This window comes from Cyprinus carpio, chromosome A13, assembly GCF_018340385.1.
Source record: "Cyprinus carpio isolate SPL01 chromosome A13, ASM1834038v1, whole genome shotgun sequence".
In the NCBI taxonomy this organism is placed as follows: Eukaryota; Metazoa; Chordata; class Actinopteri; order Cypriniformes; family Cyprinidae; genus Cyprinus; species Cyprinus carpio.
This window is the reverse complement of record NC_056584.1, coordinates 3,379,047-3,392,703: the sequence shown is the minus strand read 5'-3', so window position 1 is coordinate 3,392,703 and position 13,657 is coordinate 3,379,047. Positions and strand designations below refer to the sequence as shown.

At 38.6% G+C, this 13,657-nt stretch overlaps 1 pseudogene; it reads left to right on the top strand.

Moving 5' to 3' along the window:
• The window catches only part of LOC122133915, a 55,969-nt pseudogene extending 43,924 nt beyond the window's left edge, over positions 1-12,045 (top strand).
• Positions 12,046-13,657: the final 1,612 nt, after the last annotated feature.

The window sequence follows — 13,657 nt, the reverse complement described above, 5'->3', positions numbered from 1 at the left end:
CATAGACACTTTATTTCTTATATGAGTTTGTTTTACCTACAATTGCTATATTGTCTAAATAGTAGGAATACAACGAATTTTATGTTATTTCCAGTGGCTGTAGTTTTTTGGAACGTGATATACTATTTTAATATAATAGAATACCATACCGCCACCTGAACATAAAATTATGACCTAATATAGCCAGACAGGTTTGTCACAAGCATCGTGTATGGGTGGAATTCCACAGTAAGCGCAGCATGTTCTAATTTTCTTTTGGTGAACTGATTTTCTTCTTAAGACAACATATAATTATATGTCTTGCTTTTTATATGTTGTCGTCTAGTATTTTACTTAGGTGTGCTTTTTCTATTTAGGGATTCGAGTGCTTCCAATATACGATAGCATTTGGTCTTTGATAGACACCCCAATGCCATCTGGGATTGCTTGAAACTAAATTTGCCATTAAGATGGCTGTTTTCTTCATTGTTAACACTTAAACCTTGCGTGACAGCTATTTGGAAAACCGACCTCAGTATTGATTATGACAGTTTTCACAGACAATGATAGTCATTCAAATATATTTTTACAAAATAGGCCACATCAATTACAACAAAGCACTAAATACTATAGTTGAATTTTAGTGAGGTTTGCTTACATCAGTCCAAAATTAGTTACAATACAAACGTCCATCGCTGGAGGTTTAAATATGGATTTTTTTCAATCTTCGCCTGTTGATAGATCATGAACTTCAGACTTCAAATCGACATTACCTCAGTGTTGTTGTGACACAAAGATTTGGATGAGAGGGGTCCTTATGTGTGGAACCAAGTGCGTCAATACAATTTCTGTTAATCCAACAAAGTTCAAAATTTACGAATTGACTTCAGCATTCCCTTGATGAGTGGCCACAAAAAAAAACAACAAAACAAAAAAAAACTTTTTTCACTGCCTGGGTGCTTTATCTTGGTTTGACTAATTGATGCTCTTCCGCCATAGTCAATAAAAAAAGATTAATGTATTAGAATTACTACATTTGGAGATTGCTCACAAAATTCTCTAACGCAAAGCTGCATGTATAGTAAAATAATTTCTGGGCAATGTATATAAGTTAGTCACATTAAATATTAATTCATAACTTTTCTTAGAACAGCATCGACCTCTCCTGTGAATTTCATACATTCTTTTTAAATTTAACATAAAATTCCACATCCTTTGCTGCCTCTTAAATCAATTCAAAAATCAAGTGTAGCATTAGTTCTGGCATATCATGTGAGTAAAGCTTGCATCGCTGCCCCACACTACCTATGGGAATACGACGTACACAACTTTCCCTTTTAATAAGGCTTTCCCGTATTATTCTAGCTTTTTTTGCTTGCTCAGGCCCAAAATTCCCCTTCTCCACCCCCAAAACCCCCCGGATTTTGGGGTTTCTATATTGCTTGTTTAATCAGCCCTTTTTTAAATCATTCCTTTTATTTTTGTACATAAAATGTCATTAAAAAAATTAAGGGAATTGCTTTTGGTTTTGCTCTGTTTCCCCGGGGGGGTTAAATGGGTCTCCCTGCTCATTCAAAACCCTGCCCGGCTGAAGGGTGAGCGGGGAATTTTTAACTCAGAACAGAAGCAAAAACAATAAAAGGGAATTTCAAAGTGCCCGTCATTTTGACTGGGGATGGTATCCTGAAAAAAAAACCTAAATTAAAATTTTCAAAGAAATTTTCACATGGTTTTTTCACGGCACAAAATGTTTAAATTAAGGCTTTCTCTTTGTCTTTTTCTTTTCCCCCCGGCCACCCCCCGGTCTGTAGGGAAAATTTTGGAAACACTGGGGCATTCGGGCACATCTGCCGCCCCCCCTGGGGCTGCGGCTTTGTTTGCCCTGGCATTGGGGGGCCCAAAAGTATGTCCCACTTTTTTTTTTCCCCAGCGCACAACATGATGAGTAGTGAGCCTTATCAAAGTTTTATGAAAAAATAAGACAGCAGCGCTGGCAGAGGGCAGCTGAGATGTAGTTTACTGCACGAGGGTTGGCCCAAAAGCGTAGAAAGCCCTTTTCTAAAAAGCCCCCTCAGTCTGATTGATTTCCCTTTTAAACACTGAAACGGTGTGGGTTTGCCGACCCAAAAGCTCCCTTTCCCCGGGGGTTTTGAGAGGGATGAGATTTTAACCGCATGACCTCCAAAAAAAAAACAGGCCTTTCCTTTCCCCTTTTTAAATTTTAAAATTTCATTGTTTTGGGAAAAACTTATTTTTCCCCCCAAGTCATTGGGAATTTTTTTATTTTTACCCCTTAAAAGCATTTTTTGTTGTAACTTTCATCCATCCTTTCTTCTCCAAACCCCTTAAAACCGAGGCCAGTCTACACAGCCCAGAAGTTCTAAAAAAATTTTCTTTTTGAAATAAACAAAAAAAGTCCTGGACGTTTTGCAGCATGAAAAAAAGGGGAAAATGTGTAAATTTCCGGGCTAAAGTTTGGGGGCCTCTGGCAGCACCCACGTTACCCTGCTGGGGAAAGGGAGGGTATCCTGGGAGACCTGCACATACTTTAAAGGCGTTGATGGGGAAATCAAACGGGCAGGAAAGTTGCAAATCATTTCACAAAAATAAAATTTTAAAAGTCCCCTTTTGGGGTTCAATAACACTTACCCCTTTTTTCCCTTTGAACCCAAGGAACAAACAATTTGGCTGCATCGGGGGACTTTAGGCTCTTTAGAAGAGTGTGAACCCAAAGACCTATTTCAGGGTTAAGGGGGGAACCCCCACTGACGGATCAATAAAAAGATTTTGGACTATTTTTTTAAAGGGGGATCATATCGCCACTGTTTTTTCTTATTTTTTTTATTATAAAATGTCCACACAAAAAAACACCCCAAAAACACTGGCACCATTGAAAATTTAAACTTCCATGCGGGTTCCTTACTAACAACTTTTTCCTAAAAACCTAGCGGGGAGCAGTTTTCTAAGCCGGGGGAATAGGCTGTTGGGAAGTTTCCCCTGCTTTTATTGTTTTTTTATTTTTTGGGGCCCCAAAAACCTAAAAAAAAGGGGGTAAAGGGTCCCAGCATTTTCCCTAAAACCCCTTTTCCTTATATTATCGGGTTTTAAAAATTTCATATACTTTGGGTTTCCCAAGTCAGAAGAGTGCGTCTCGAGGTAGACAGTGTTTAAACAGCAACATTTGGGTTTCTAGATTTGATTGAAAAAGCTTGAAAGGGGGCCCAACTGGGGGGGGAAATTTGACAGTTCCCACTCATTTCCCCCCATTCACACTTTTCAGGGGGACGTTGGTGTCGGGATGGTGTTAAAAAGCTTTTTGACAGGGCCCTTTCCCTGGGGAAAGCCCTTTGGGTGTTTGCTCAGTATAAAAATGGTGGGTTGGGGGAGAGAGCAGGTCTCTTTGTTAGCCAAATGTAAAAAAAAAGCGAAACTGCAGCTGTTTCCCATGTTTTTTTGTAAAATTTGGGGGTTTCCCTCAAAGGGGTGTAGTGCAGCGGGCTCAGGGGGGACTGGGACAAAAATTCGGGGCCCCTGGAATTTTGGCGAGCCCGACCATTCCTACTACATACTATATATTTATATATATATGTACACACCAAAAATGTATTTATTGTGTTACCTACATCGTTTTTTGAAAACCGATTCCCAAATTTTTTGCCCCTTTAGCCAAAAAAACAAGAAAAAGAAAGAGACAGGCATAAAACAAATGGTGTTTCAGGCTAAAATCAAAAAATCTTTAGCCTTTTGAAATAAGGGGCCCAACCACTGCATTTTAAAGGGGCCCTAAATTTCCCTTTTCCAAAAATTGGTTTGTGATTTTTTAGGGCCCTTCAAGAAACGCTGCAACATACTTTTTTTAAAATTTAAATTTAGTGGTAAAGGAAAGCAACCCCCTTTTTTTTATCTTGTCAAAAACACTCTGTTTACATTTACCTTTTCCGGTTTGCTTGTCTCTTTAAATGTTACATATCTATCTGAAATTTAAATCCGCTTTCTTTTCTTCTGAGTTCCTTTTTTTCCCGCTAAATGCTGTGTTTAAACCCTAAAAATTATTCCAAGACTTTGTATGAATAAAGTAAACCCCCTTGCCTCATATAAAGTTTAGTCTTACCCCCCCCAATATCTGGATTTTAGTCAGGTGTGGTAAAAAAAAATTAAAAAAAAGTTTTAAAAAAAATCATATACAGTCAACACCGCTTCCCCCTTAGGCTGGGCCCGCAAATTGTCTTCATCTTGAGTCGAGCGCTCTTGAGAAAACCCCCTGCAATGTAAAAGGTTTTTTTTGTTCTGTTGCTTGTGCTTTTGGGAGGAAATTTATTTAATCAAAGTGCACATTTTTTTATTAAATTGTTTTGGGAACTATTAGGGTTTGGGGAGCTTAAAGGATTTATGGTTAGGACAAACAAGCATCTAGTGAATTTTTTTTTTTTTTTTTATCCCTGGTTGACATTGTTTCCTTTAAATTTTGTTTTTTCCTGCCAAACCAAACTTGACTGGGGGGGACCTGCAGCCCTGAGGGCCCTCACCCTAAGGGAAAAAGCTGCATGACGAGGGGCAAACCCGTGGGGGGGAACGGGTGTTTGGGGGGCCCGGAGTTCAACCATCTGTTTTGGGTACGGGTTCTGGTTTCCCGGGGGGTGGCCCAAAATGGGCCCCGGGGGGTGGAAAACCGTTCCCGGGAAAGATTCCACGGTGGCGGGATCCGTGGGAGGAAAACAGTGAGTTTCAGAAAAAAGCCGGGGGAACAAAAAAACTACGGGCTGCGGCCCTGAGGGTTTTTAACTTTAATTTCCCCTGCGGGGGCCCGACTGTAAAATTTTCAAATGAAAAGGGTCTGGAGAAAAAATTTAAAAATATAATTTTCAAAAAATTTTATCATTTTGCACAGAAATTTTTTTTTAATTTTTTAAATTATTTTTGAACCCGGGGTTTTAATAAAGCTTTTTTCTTTATTTACACTGGTTTTTCAAACTGATTCATGCTCTTTGCCTTTTTTGGGAACAAACCCATGATCTAAAACTCAATCTAATTTGGAAACTTGTTTTACATGGGGGGATGGGGGAAAAAAACGACTGAAACACACCCAGGTGTGAATTGGGTCCTAGGGATTTTTGTTTTGATTCAAGAAAGGCATGGGGGGTGACATTAATGGCAATAAACCCCACTTAATTGTGAAAGGGCCCCGGGTGCCTTTAAAAACCCTTTAAAACCCCGGGCACAAAACTACCCCCCATCTCCCCCACGTTTTGGGGTGGCCCTATCCAAAAAAAAGGAAAAAAAAAAATAAAAATTAAGACAGATTTTATTTTAGAAAAAAAGGGGGTGTTAAATTTGTTTTTCCCCCTTTTTTTTTGAATCATACCTGTGTGTGATTTGGTTGGGGTTTTCCCGGGGCCCCTCTGCCCCCCCTTTGGGTTGTTTGAAGGCCCTAAATTAAAAGGGGTCGCCCCCTGACTCTCCACACTCAAACTGTTCTTCGGCCCCTCGTTTTTCAAACCTCATAATTAGTCCCCTCCACTTCCCCCTGGGCACTGCCCGGGTATGGCAAAAGCTTTCAATTACACTGAGACTGTGTGGGGTGGGGTTTTGTGTGTGTGTGTGTGTGTTTGTGTGGGGGTTTTTGTGTGTGTGTTTTGGGGTGCACTCTTTTTTGGTAGGTTCCCTTTTCATAACCTCCTTTGACCAAAATGGGACCCCTCATAAACAAAACCCCACGGGGTTGGTAGGAGTTTGGCAGGCACAATTTAAGAACAGCAAACAAGCCGTGGTAAAGGGAAAAATGTGAGTGGTGTAATGAGTGGAAACAGGGAGAGCATTTCCCTGTATCCACACGGGCTAATGAATGCCTACCCCGGCAAATAACTACCCGAACACCCTCACAAATGTCCCTGGGCCAGGGGAAATCAGGGTTTTAAATTTATTTTGCAGGAGTTCCCGGGAAAATTTTTATTGTCCGGGGTCTTCAGGATTTTTTGCCATAAATTTCTCACCCTCATGTGAAAAAGAAAAACAGGGGTAATTTTTTGGGACCTTTCAGACTTAAATATTTTTTTTTCTCTTAATTAACAAAGTTTAACATTTAAAAAAAAATGTTTTCTGTGTACTTTCAGAACTTTGAGATATGCTTTGGTCAAAATCAAGCACTCCAAAATGGCCAAAAAAAAAAAAAACAAAAAAAAAAAAAAACCAAAAAAAAAAAAAAAAAAGCTATTACAGGGGGCAAATGACAACAAATGGCCCCCTTTTGTTCCAGAGCAAAATAATTTTAAAAAAAAGCTGGGGCTCACCTTCCTCCTTGTTTCCCGGTAGGGCTCAGTTTGTTTTTCAAGTTCCCCGTTTTCCCGAGTGTTTAAGCCAAAACGGGTTTAAATTTCATTTCATAAAATGGGAACCCGGGTTTTTCAGGGACTCTAAAGTTTTCATAAAAAAATCCAGAATTGGGACTCACACCTTTTCGTAATTTTGGCCCAGGGTTTATTTGAAACCCATTTACCCGTGTTCCTGGTCTGTCCGAAAATTTTTGCATGTAAATTTTTTTAGATTTAAAATCAAATGGTTTTCGGGAAAGGAAAAATTTTTTTCTTTTACGTTTTACCAAAAGACACCCATTACATGGAGGGCCCCCCCCCCTGGGAAAAAAAAATAAATAATTTTTTTAATTGTGAGATATAAAATTAAATTGGGGGATTAAAAAAAATTTGTGAGATAAAAAAAACGGGGAATTTCATTTTAAAAAAAATCTGTATGATTTTTATATCACAATTCCCGTCTTTTCCCCGGAAAATTTGTTCTCACAAATTTTTTCCCGATTCCACGGGGTAAAAAAGTAAAAAAAAATAAATTTCGCCCTTTTTTCTCACAAATTTGACTTTGAAATTTCAAAGGAAAAAAAAAAACAGAATTTTTGAGTATAAACTTAAGAAATTTTCCCGGAAAAAGGGCAGAACTGAGATATAAACTTGTAGGGCTTTTTTTTTTGAAATTTTGGGGCACAATTTGGGGTTTTATCTCACAAAATTTTGGGTTTTTATTTCGCAAAATACCTTTTATAACTAATAGTTTTTGGGCATCTTTTGCTGGGAAAGGGTTTTCGCAAAACAAAATAACCAACAGGTCTTTTACATTTTTTCGATGTTTTTTCGGTTTTTAATAACGTTGTTTTTTTTTCGTGCACCCAAACACAAACCCCAAACCCTTTTGTCCTCTTTTGTGGCCTTTGGGGTTTTTTTATCAACTAGTTTTTCCGGGGGGGAAAACAGCCCCTCAAAAACTGATGCGCACACAACACACCCACTAAGGTTTTAGCACGTAATGGGCCAGGTGGGAGGGCCTGCCTCGGAAAAGCAAATTTTTTCCCCTTTAAAAATCGCTCCTCAAATCCTGTGCGGGGTTTTCTCGCAGAACCAAAAAACAGGCTGTCCCGCCAAAAAAAAGGGGGGCCTTTTGCTCGCGCCCCCAAAACCCAAAACAGCCTTATGTAGGGGGGAAAAAACCCCTTTTCTGGCCAAAGCAATTGTTAGCCCGCAAGATGGTACCCTTGAAAAAGAGGGAAATTTTTTTTTTTTTCGTGGCCCATTTTTCTGGTTTTTTTGAAAATTCCCTAGCTCAGAATGGGAGAATTGCCCGGGGTTTTTCTGAAAAAAAAAAAAACCCGGCTTTTCATTAAGCTCCAGCTCTTTTCACACATACTCATTTTTGGGAAATTTTTTATTTACATTTTTTTAATTGGGGAGGGGGGAAACATTTTTCGAGTCTGATGCCTGTTTCATTTTGGGCCGGGGGTCTTTCCCTTCTTACGGGGGTTTTTAGCTAATGAAACGGAAATTTAAAGTTAAACCCGGAATTCACCAGGAAAATTCATCCCTCTAATAGTAAAAAAAAAAAGAAATGATTTAAGTTTTTAAAAAAAAATGGAATATTAAATTGGGCACTATTTAACCCCCTTTTAAAAAAAAAAGGAAAATTTTTGCATCCTTTTTAAAAAAAGCATTTACACAGAAAAAAATGAAAATATTTTTAATATGAATGTTTTTATTTAATGTTAAAAGAAAAAGTTTTAGTATACCCTGATATTTAAAAGCTATTAGGTAGCATAAAGTGCATTTGGGCCCAAACAGGGCCTTCTTTAAAAATTAGCATATTGTGAAAAAAATTCATTATTTCCATAATGGAAAGATAAAAATTAAACTTTCATATCTTAGATTCATTGCACACCAACTGAAATTGTCAGGTCTTTTATTGTTTTAATACTGATGATTTTGACATACAGCTCATGAAAACCCAAATTCCTATCTCAAAAAATTAGCATATTTCATCCGACCAATAAAAGAAAAGTGTTTTTAAAACAAAAAAAGTCAACCTTCAAATATTATGTTCAGTTATGCACTCAATACTTGGTCGGGAATCCTTTGCAGAAATGACTGCTTCAATGCGGCGTGGCATGGAGGCAATCAGCCTGTGGCACTGCTGAGTGTTATGGAGGCCCAGGATGCTTCGATAGCGGCCTTAAGCTCATCCAGAGTGTTGGGTCTTCCGTCTCTCAACTTTCTCTTCACAATATCCCACAGATTCTCTATGGGGTTCAGGTCAGGAGAGTTGGCAGGCCAATTGAGCACAGTAATACCATGGTCAGTAAACCATGTTACCAGTGGTTTTGGCACTGTGAGCAGGTGCCAGGTCGTGCTGAAAACGAAATCTTCATCTCCATAAAGCTTTTCAGCAGATGGAAGCATGAAGTGCTCCAAAATCTCCTGATAGCTAGCTGCATTGACCCTGCCTTGATAAAACACAGTGGACCAACACCACAGCTGACATGGCACCCCAGACCATCACTGACTGTGGGTACTTGACACTGGACTTCAGCATTTGGCATTTCCTTCTCCCCAGTCTTCCTCCAGACTCTGGCACCTTGATTTCCGAATGACATGCAAAATTGCTTTCATCCGAAAAAAGTACTTTGGACCACTGAGCAACAGTCCAGTGGTGCTTCTCTGTAGCCCAGGTCAGGCGCTTCTGCCCGCTGTTTCTGGTTCAAAAGCACACGCCTGTGCACTGGTGGCTCTGGGTGTTTCTACTCCAGACTCAGTCCACTGCTTCCGCAGGTCCCCCAAGGTCTGGAATCGGTCCTTCTCCACAATCTCCTCAGGGTCCGGTCACCTCTTCTCGTTGTGCAGCGTTTTTTGCCACACTTTTTCCTTCCCACAGACTTACCCACTGAGGTGCCTTGATACAGCACTCTGGGAACAGCCTATTCGTTCAGAAATTTCTTTCTGTGTCTTACCCTCTCGCTGAGGGTGTCAATGATGGCCTTCTGGACAGCAGTCAGGTCGGACAGTCTTACCCTGATTGCGGTTTGAGTAATGAACCAGGCTGGAGTTTTAAAAGCCTCAGGAATCTTTTGCAGGTGTTTAGAGTTAATTAGTTGATTCAGATGATTAGGTTAATAGCTCGTTTAGAGAACCTTATCATGAAATATTTATTTTTGAGATAGGAATTTTGGGTTTTCATGAGCTGTATGCCAAAATCATCAGTATTAAAACAATAAAAGACCTGAAATATTTCAGTTGGTGTGCAATGAATCTAAAATATATGAAAGTTTAATTTTTATCATTACATTATGGAAAATAATAGACATTTTCAAAATACACTAATTAATTTACTGATCAGCATAAGTACTACAACAAAACATTTTTTACAACAACAACAACAACAACAACATCTGTTGTCTTTGAAATATGGTTAAAATACACTGCTGAATGTACTGACAAGCATTTATGATAAATTAAATATATTAAATACATGACATACAAGTTTCAATAAATTCATTATATGAAGTATATTTACAATTCATTGCATTTACAGCAATTTTAGGTAGGTTAGGTCTTTTTGTTGATAATTTGCAAATGTTTATACCTAATGACTGTCTATTTCAATCAATTTGCAGCATAAAAAAGGAATTACATTTTACATTAAAATACATTTTACCTGTATTATACAAAAAATACTCTAAAAATATAAAAAAATATAGAAAGAACAATGTAAACAAAAACATATTGCATAATGGAGTTAAAATTTGGAGTTGAAGGTAGATCTATTCATCATATTGATTTTAAATGTAATATCAAAATAAGTGTACTTTAAAAAAATTGTTACAACATAATTTAATGTATGTAATATGAAGTAGAAACTTTTATTTTAGCATTGTTACAAATTGTACTTAAAAAAATAAGTAATGTGTTAAGAAACATCAAAGAGACATAAGTACACCATTTATCATCTACAAAGTACAACTTTTTTAAAATGTACTTTAAGATTTTTGGTGCACATTCATTACAGTTAAACATACTTCTTTTTCTCCTAGGGAATGCATGGTGTTGTGTAACAATCTAATAAAAATGTTGGTCTTGTATTGTTTTATATATTTATTTTATATGGAAAATAGTCTGCTTTGCATATTTCCACTTAATTTTTAAACCCTTCTTATTCCTGTTTATTCCACACACCAGCCTTTTCAAAGCATGGTTCCCAGTGGATACATTATCAACCCACGTTTGCCTCGAATTCCAGTAATCCGTTTTGAAAGACTCTGGAAATATATCCTGCTTCACGTTTCGCAAGGGAAAGCAGGTTGCACTCAGGATGAAAGTGGAGTGCCTCAAATCTTAACTTGGAATGCTCGAGGGATAGTATATGCAGTGAGCAGTTTTCATAAGTTTGTTCCTGGAAGCGCAGAACTATATCTTTGGATCCTCATCTCAATATATCAAATCTATCTGAGCAGTGTTTGTGCTGTCAAATATATACTATATACATATACACCAATACAGGACTAGTTCAGGCACAAGTTTCTTCCCACGGGCAATCTACACTCATGCACACAGTTAAATGTTCCCCATGCAGTAAAAGGATATGAGGATCCAGAGTGATTTTCTGAGCCCTTATATATATATATAAGGGCTCAGAAATCACTCTGGATCCCTCATATCCAAGTTACACCCAAGTTACCCCATCTTTGAACGTTTGCCATCTGGCCGGCACTTCAAAGCCACAAATACCAGGCCAGTCAGGCACAAGACAGTTTCTTCCCCCAGGCAATCTACCTCATGCACAGTTAAATGTTCCCACTTATGCAATAAAAATGTGCAATATCCTTATGTTTATTTGTTACCCCTCCATCCTAGTACATCCGTGCTTATGTCACTAAAACAAATTCCTTGTATGCGCAACCATACTTGGCAATAAAGCTCTTTCTGATTCTGATTTTGATATATATATATATATATAGATATATATATATATATATATATATATATATATATAAATACATAACACAGAAGTATTGAATGTAGACGGTTGTAAGTGACTGCTGTTTGATTCCCACTTTTCCTCTTGCTCTTCCTCATCTTCAAAATTAAAATCAGTCACAGTTTACATGTTTCCTTTTGCTCTTGCTCTTCTGCAGTGTTAAAATGCAAGTTTTATAAAATCTCATTCTCTTGCTCTCTTTCTTTGCACAGCAAAATACAGTCGGGCAACAAACTGGTGCTGAGCATCACGACTGATGCCTGCCAGGGCAAAGACAACTTTGTGCGCTACCTGGAGCATGTGCAGGCCGTTATTACCATCATGCCAGACGCCGCGGGGACCTCAACGTCAACATGACTTCACCAATGGGGACCAAGTCCATCCTACTGAGCCGCGACCCCGGGATGATGCCGCCAAGGTGGGCTTCGACAAATGGCCCTTCATGACCACCCACACATGGGCGAGGACCCTCGAGGAACCTGCTGCTGGAGGTGGTTTCCAGGGCGAAGCCTACAGAGCGGCGTGCTGAAAGAGTGGACCCTCATGCTGCATGGAACACAAGTGCCCCTTACATAGACCAGTGGTGCGGGACTACCAGTCCAAACTGGCCATGTCCAAAAAAGAAGAGCTTGAGGAGGAATTAGTGAAGCTGTGGAGAGGAAGCTTGAAAAGCCTTTTGAGTAAAAATAACTAGCCATCTGCATGATAATATCCTCTCTGTATTAGCATATTACTTGCCTGTTCTCCTCTCTGCTTTCTCTTTTTTCTTGTGATTATTTGATGAATGTTTGACGTGAGTCTCTCATATGAAAGTGCATTCTCTGAATGATACAGCGGCCGTGAAAACCATTTCAACACTTAAGACACACTTAGAAATGTTTGAACACACTGTGCCAATATCAAAGAAAGTGGCATTTACATTAATGAAAGAGTGCGTTTTACACAGTGTTCCTGTGGCTTAGTGGTAGAGCATTGGGTTAGCAGCACAAAAGGTTGTGGGTTCATTCCCAGGGAATACACAAACAAAATGTATAGCTTGAATGCACTGTAAGTCGCTTTGGATAAAAGCGTCTGCTAAATGCTAAATGTAAATGTAAATTTAAATGTAAGACAGCACAAGCACACTTTACAAGCAAAACTTCCACAAAAAGACCTTTGTGTAACAGACGTGCGTAGCAACGGAGTTGGAGATCCAAATGCAGGCTTTATTTGAAAGAGCGCAATCAAAACAGGCAGGGTCAACACCAGCAAACACAATGTCCAAGGGCAAGGCAACAAGAGTATCTCGATACAGGCGAGGGTTAGGGCGGCAGCAATCATCAGAAAACAGCACAAAGTCAAAAACACAGGCTAGGCAAGTCAAAGACAAGGATCCAGGAACACTTAGAATTGTAGCTAACACAACAATACTTTGTAAGCTGTGTGTCAATGAGAGCATCTCTTATAGTTCTACTGACAGGAAACAGGTGGGTGAGTGATCAGGTGATGGTGAAAAGGTGATGGAGACCTTGTGATGGAGGAACAGCAGGGACCGGATACTGACACTTTGTCAGGTTTCAAATAATATACTGAGTTCATATATCTACAATAAATCATATGGACTGCAGCTGGTTTAAAAGTCATTACAACAGTACCTCAGAAAGTAATTCTGAGAAAACATCTAGCATCATTTGTATATATTTTGTTTTTAAATGCAGTGACATTCAGACTATAAAGTGTGACTTGAGTGTCCAAATGTGTATTTTGGCACCGCTGTATGTCCCATTGAGAAAGTAGTACATCTTACTCTCAATGTCCTTTTTACCCTTTACAGAAATGTATATAACCAAATATATCTATAACGTATTATGTTCTTGCCCAGGCTGTCCCCACCTCTGCTGTACAGTTTGTCACTGTAAATCATTTTGTGTGATTCTCCTTTAAAGTTTAGTATCTTGCAAACAGAGCGGTGATATTTCTTTATGTTTTTTTTTTTTTTTTAATGAAGAGATTAAATGTGCGTGATTCAACTACTTATGGCCAAACAAGAATATTTCATAGCATTGTCTATATATAATAAATCTATTTAGCTGTTTGCTAAAGCACCTGACTGGATTAAGACAGTTAATTTACCCCAGTGGTTGGTTGATGATCGGGTACAGTGGTTTAGAATTAAAGCTCTAACTTGGCGAACTAATGCAGCATATGATAGATTGATTTCACGTCGTTAACCAGAAAGCCTCTAGCAACTACGCAAGTTTTACAGCGGTTGAATGCAGTTTTGGTTGCCCAGTCGTAGCAATCTTGCCTGTGTCAATATTTGTTGTTTCAAGAGTGTTTATAGGATTTTGTACAGCTTGGCGTTGAACCTGGATTATCTTAATTTGCATTTGTT